The sequence below is a fragment of the Natator depressus genome, chromosome 2 (genome assembly GCF_965152275.1).
Source record: "Natator depressus isolate rNatDep1 chromosome 2, rNatDep2.hap1, whole genome shotgun sequence".
Taxonomy (NCBI): Eukaryota; Metazoa; Chordata; order Testudines; family Cheloniidae; genus Natator; species Natator depressus.
This window is the reverse complement of record NC_134235.1, coordinates 262,645,264-262,651,155: the sequence shown is the minus strand read 5'-3', so window position 1 is coordinate 262,651,155 and position 5,892 is coordinate 262,645,264. Positions and strand designations below refer to the sequence as shown.

Here is a 5,892-nt window from a genome sequence, read left to right as displayed (position 1 = left end):
GACCATATTGGGTCAGACCAATGGTCCATCTAGTCCAGTATCATGTCTTCTGACAGTGGCTGGAGCATAGGGTTGTGTCCTTGACCATCTTGTCGAATAGCCTTTGATGGGCCTACCCTCCTTGAACTTATCTAATTCTTTTTTGAATCCTGTTATAGTTTTGGCCTTCACAACCTCCTGTGGCAATGAGTTCCACAGGTTGATCATGCGTTGTGTGAAGAAGTACTTCCTTTTGTTTGTTTCAGACCTGTTGTCCATTAATTTAATTGGATGACATCTGGTGCTTGTGTTATGTGAAGGGGTAAACACTTCCCTATTCCCTTTCTCTACACCAGTCATGATTGTATAGACCTCTATCATGTCTCCCCACTTAGACTTCTCTTTTCTAAGATGAGCAATCCCCCAGTCTTTTTAATCCCTCCTCATAAAGAAGCTGTTCCATACCCTTTATCAATTTTGTTGCCCTTCTCTGTACCATTTCTAATTCTAACGTATCTTTTTTGAGATGGGGTGACCAGACTGCATACAGTATTCTACATATGGGCAAACCATGCATTTATATAGTGGCTGTGACGAAGTGGGACTGTTCTTAATGTTTCCTCTGAATATTGTGGGGGGTGCCTCAGTTTCCCCTATGCAGATCTTAAGTATCTAGGTGGTGGGATAAGGGTCTGTGATCGTTGCAGAGCCCTAGAGGGCAGGTGTGTGCAGGGGTCTGGACACAGAGAATGGCCAACACCCTGTTTCCTGGCAACTGATGGCCTGGGCCCTTCCCCCCTGCAAGGTGAGAGCTAAAGGGTTGGAGAACAAAGGAATCAGGTGACCTCCTGGCCCGGGACAGGGACAAAGCCCAGAGGAGGAGGGGTGGGAGAGAGTCAGTTTGAGGCTGGCTGGGGACATGGAGTGAAGTGCAGACGTGGTTGTTTGGCTCACTGCCCCCCAAAATGGACCCAGCTGAGGGGTCCTGTTCTCTGCACCTACAAGCTCTGTGTTAGACCATGTTTCTGTCATCTAATAAACCTTCTGTTTTACTGGCTGGTTGAGAGTCACGTCTGACTGCGAAGTTGGGGTGCAGGACCCTCTGGCTTCCCCAGGAGCCCGCCTGGGCGGACTCGCTGTGGGAAGCGCACGGAGGGGCAGAGGATGCTGAATGCTCCGAGGTCAGACCCAGGAAGGTGGAAGCCGTGTGAGCTGTGTGTCCTGCAGACAGGCTGCTCACAGAAAGGAGACTTCCCCAGAGTCCTGCCTGGCTTCGTAGGGAGCAGTTCCAGAGCATCGCCCGGGGACTCCATGACAGTGGCATTATGATATTTTCTGTTTTATTATCTATCCCTTTCCGAATGGTTCCTAACATTCAGTTAGTTTTTTTGACTGCCGCTGCACATAGAGCAGATGATTTCAGAGAACTATACATGAAGACTCCAAGATCTCTTTCTTGAGTGGTAATAGCCAATTTAGACCCCATCATGTTTTCCAATGTGCATTACTTTGCACTTAGCAAAACTGAATTTCAACTGCCATTTTGTTGCCCAGTCACCCAGTTCTCTGAGATCCCTTTGTAATTCTTTGCAGTCAGCTTTGGACTTAACTATTTTGAGTAATTTTGTATCATCTGCAAACTTTGCCACCTCACGGTTCACTACCTTTTCCAGATCATTTATGGAGATGTTGAACAGCATACGTCCCAATTCAGATCCCTGGGGGACCTTGCTATTTACCTCTCTCCCTTGTGAAAACTGGTAATTTATTCCTACCCTTTGTTTCCTGTCTTTTAACCAGTTACGATCCATGAGAAGACCTTCCCTCTTATCCAATTATTGCTTAGTTAGAATGAGTCTCCTCCATCAACTTGACTGTAACAAGTAACAGGAATATGAACAATACAGAGGATTATCAGGGTGCCACCCAACAGAGTGGAGGAGGCAACAGGGTGAAATCAAGTCCCTCATCAACAGCAATAACACAAAGAAGAAGTGGGAGACTGGTTTGAAGAGTGGCACACTTGAAGGACTATGATGCCTAACCACCCACAATGGGCTGGTGATAAAGGCCATCTGCCCAGGATTGGCTATGTAGTATTAACCTCTGACCCTTCCAGTAATGAAATGTTTGCACAAAGACATAATAAAAACAATTAATTTTTAAACAGAAAGATGTGGGAACATGCATGGAGTTGTACAGGTTGCAGGAGGGAAGGATTTGGAGGCGGCACCAGGAAGTCACTCTGTGTGTACATGGCTAGAATGCTAAGTATCAGTAGGAGCAGCCCTGTAAATAATTGCTTTGCTAAAGAGCCAGTTTCAGTTTTCATGCATGGAGTCTGACACAGGTTACACCCCATATTTTTCATAGAAGTTTGGTTATGATATGAATATGGCATAACTAAGATATACTTTATGCAAAATAGCTCATGTAAGGTATCATTGAAAAGATTATGACCCACTGAATGTGCTTATCCAATTTGCATGCATGTATTATTTTTGTATCTAAAACTGGGGATATTGACCATGTCTCTGTATTTCAAATGTGCTATGTTACGGCTTATTGAGGAAATGTGCAAAAACATAAGGATTACCCCAGGAACTGTGTGCAATAGAAACCTCTCAGAGAGAGCGCCACACAATGGGAACTGTTTGACCCAGGTCACAGCAAAAGAGCTTTCCAGCAAGTGAGGGAAAGATATAAAAGGGGGACAATGACAACATGAGGGGACCTCATTCTCCCTGCAAAAACACACCTGGAAACACCTGGAGAACAAAGACTGAACTGGGGGAAGTGATGGTCCCGGGCTAAGATTTTTAGCCTGTGTATGAAAACCTGGGAAAGCCAAGGCAGCTTGTGCCTTAAAAATCTGCCAGCCTGATTATCACTCAGGGTGAGAATTTGCTAATTTGTATCCTACCTATCTAGTGTGTTAAGATCAGTTTGTGGTTTCTGTTTATTTACTAAGGTAATCTGCTTTATTTTGTTGCCTGTCTCTTATAATCACTTAAAATCTGCATTTTATAGTTAATTTGTTTTGTTTATTATTAAACCCAGTTTGTGCAATTTATAATTGGGGGGTGGGAGAGGCTGTGCATATCTCGCTTCACACTGATGGAGAGGGTGAATTTTTATGAGTTTGCACTGTGCGGATCTTCCTATACAGAGCAAGACAGTGTTATTTTGGGCACACAAAGGGGGTGTGCACATGAGTGCTGCTGGTGCCCTTTCACACAGAGCTGACTTCAGTCTGTGTCAGCAGTTGGTTGTGACCCTACCTGTGTGTGTGCTGCAAGAGGCCGGAGAGCCTAATTCAGCAAAACAGGGAGAGGGAATCCAGGCTGGCTGGGCAGGAGAGGCTCAGTGAAACCATGGTACGTCAGGTGGCATCCCAAAGGGGTCTAACCTGTCACAGATTCCTCTCATGTTATTACCCAAAATGCAGTACATGAAACACAGAAGATTTCTCCCTGCTTCTACATTTTGTTAGCAATTTGTGGTTTCACTTTTCTATTCTCAGATTCTGTTATCTTTCATCTTTATGCATTAAGAAAAATACCAAACTTCAATCTCTATAACTTTATTTCTGATTAAGAAAAAACAGCAAAAAATCAGAACAAATATAAAGTTTCTAAGTGAGTAACAGCCCAGCTTCAGTCTCTGGAACATCCTCCATCTTGAACTGCCTCACAGCACTGCCCTTGCAGACAGGCTATGGTGACACCTTTACACTTAAAGAAGCAGAACTGTGCATCAAAACCAGAGTGACATCTTTTGTTTGCATATTTATGTACCCCGCAGTCCTGAAAAATCACTGAGCTCAGAGAGCCTGGAAACAGAAATCTCCACAAAAATGAATTGCATTCCCTGAATCAGCACTGCCAGATGTTCTATTACATGGATTCATCTTTAGAAAAGTTTTTAATGTTCTCATGATTTGTTCACACAAGGTACTGGACAAATGCTGATCTCTCTATTCAGGGGAAATTGCCATTGTATTTGGCAGCAGTTCTAACTGAGAAAGAAAGTGAAGTTTATTTTTTTAAAGTAACAGTTCCATATATTACCATATTTCATACACATATCTCTGGTGATTTTACACACTTTCCTTTCAAAATATCAAATGAGGGTACACTGAATGGGCCACATTAATTCCTTGTGTAACTGAAGCCAATGGAGTTTCCATCTACTCACAGGTCTAAATTTGGCCCTCTAAATGTTCAAGATTTAATTTTTAGTGGAAACTTTACAATGTTCAATTTCACAGAGTTTGAACTACTGTAAATTTACAAAATAACTGAAGTTATTTGACACCTCTATTCATAAGGCTACATTGTAGTCTGTTGCATAACTGTAAATTCACAATACTCCACTGAAATTAAAAGAGCTACCCCACTGCAACTCCAGAGAAACTGGGAGCAGTTACATGGCCATAATCCAGATTACTTCACTTAAATTAATGGACTCAAACTATTGCAAATGCAGGGTAAGTGAGGGCAGAGTTTGATCGAGACTCTTTAAAGCAACCTAATATTGAGGCCTCATGGCTGGACCACTGGACTATTCCCAGTTCTGCCACTCGCCTGCGGAGTGACTATGAGCAAATCACGTCACCTCTCTGAGCCTTAATTTCCCCATCTGTAAAATGGGGAGAATGATACCAGCCTCCTTTGTGAAGCACTTTGAGATCTACTTATGAAAAGCTCTATATAAGAACTCGATATTATTATAATACATAATGTTAATAAGGAAGAAATATTAACATTATTACTTGTATTTTGTATGAACGTGCTGCACTAGCATAAGAGTGAGGTGCCGGAGAAGCTGAGAGGCAGGGTTTGGGAAGCAGTCGGGTTAGGTTGCAATGAAACTTTATTAATGGCTGTTAATGAGGGAGATAAATCAGGAGGAATACAACAACAACTATACAATCTGCAGCAACCCCGAAGCCCAAAATAACGTCACTATACTTTGTACCACCTGCTTTCACGGCCTTCACTGCGGCTGTTTTATTTATTCCCAGCGGGCGTCTCCCGTTTTGTTCAGTTACATAGATCTCACTGATATACCTGCCCCCATTCTCCTGAACCATTCCCTGGATCACTTCAGTCAGCTCAGAAACCTGTTCAGCCTGTTCTGCTCCAGTTGTTTTGTTATTGAAAGCGCAATATTGGTCCCCATGCATCTGAATCAGCCCCTTAAGATCTTTATTATCTGAGTATCTCATGTAGTCACGCAGTGAGTCAACCCCTAAATCTTCTTTAAAAGTGAACAGGACAGTCATGTGCCTCACGGCTTCAACTCCAAAAATCTCCTGTATTTGTTTCACTGTGTCCTTGTCTTCCTCAGTGTAACGGCCCAGCTGGGTCACCAGCAGCAGAGCGTGGGAGCCAGGGGCAGAGAGTGCGATACAGCGACCAATCTCTTGAGGTTATTGTATCACAAACCTTTCTGTCAAAAATGGCAGGTGTGTCAATAACCACAAGCTCCCTCCCATTCCAGCTCCTTTGCCCCTTTTCACAAGTCAAAGTTACTGACTTTGCCCAGAGCTTGGACACAAACTTTTCTTTGACAAGGATGGAGTTTCCTGTCGCACTTTTCCCATCGAGGATGAGTCTCAGTTCTGATCCCATATCTGGGTCTGCTGGGAGCAAGTCTGACATAGTAAGAACCTGAGCAGTACTTCTACTCCTATAATTATAGCTGTGAGGCCCAGGATGGGTCAGAACACTAGTCTTTTACCAGTGGGGACACTGATTCAGATTAGATGAATCAGTGGAATCCGCTTTCTTGTTTTATCCTTATTAATGATTATTCAGCCACATCATTAAACCACAACACAATTTAGCAAATCTATCATTCTCCATTCAAGCACACACCAAGACTGGGATAGCAGGAAGGAAGGTTTCA

The 5,892-nt window shown here is 43.2% G+C and overlaps 1 pseudogene; it reads right to left on the bottom strand.

Annotated features, from left to right (window-relative positions):
• Positions 1-4,867: 4,867 nt before the first annotated feature.
• On the bottom strand, positions 4,868-5,615 carry LOC141981952 (GTPase IMAP family member 2-like; annotated as a pseudogene).
• Between the last annotated feature and the right edge of the window lie 277 nt (positions 5,616-5,892).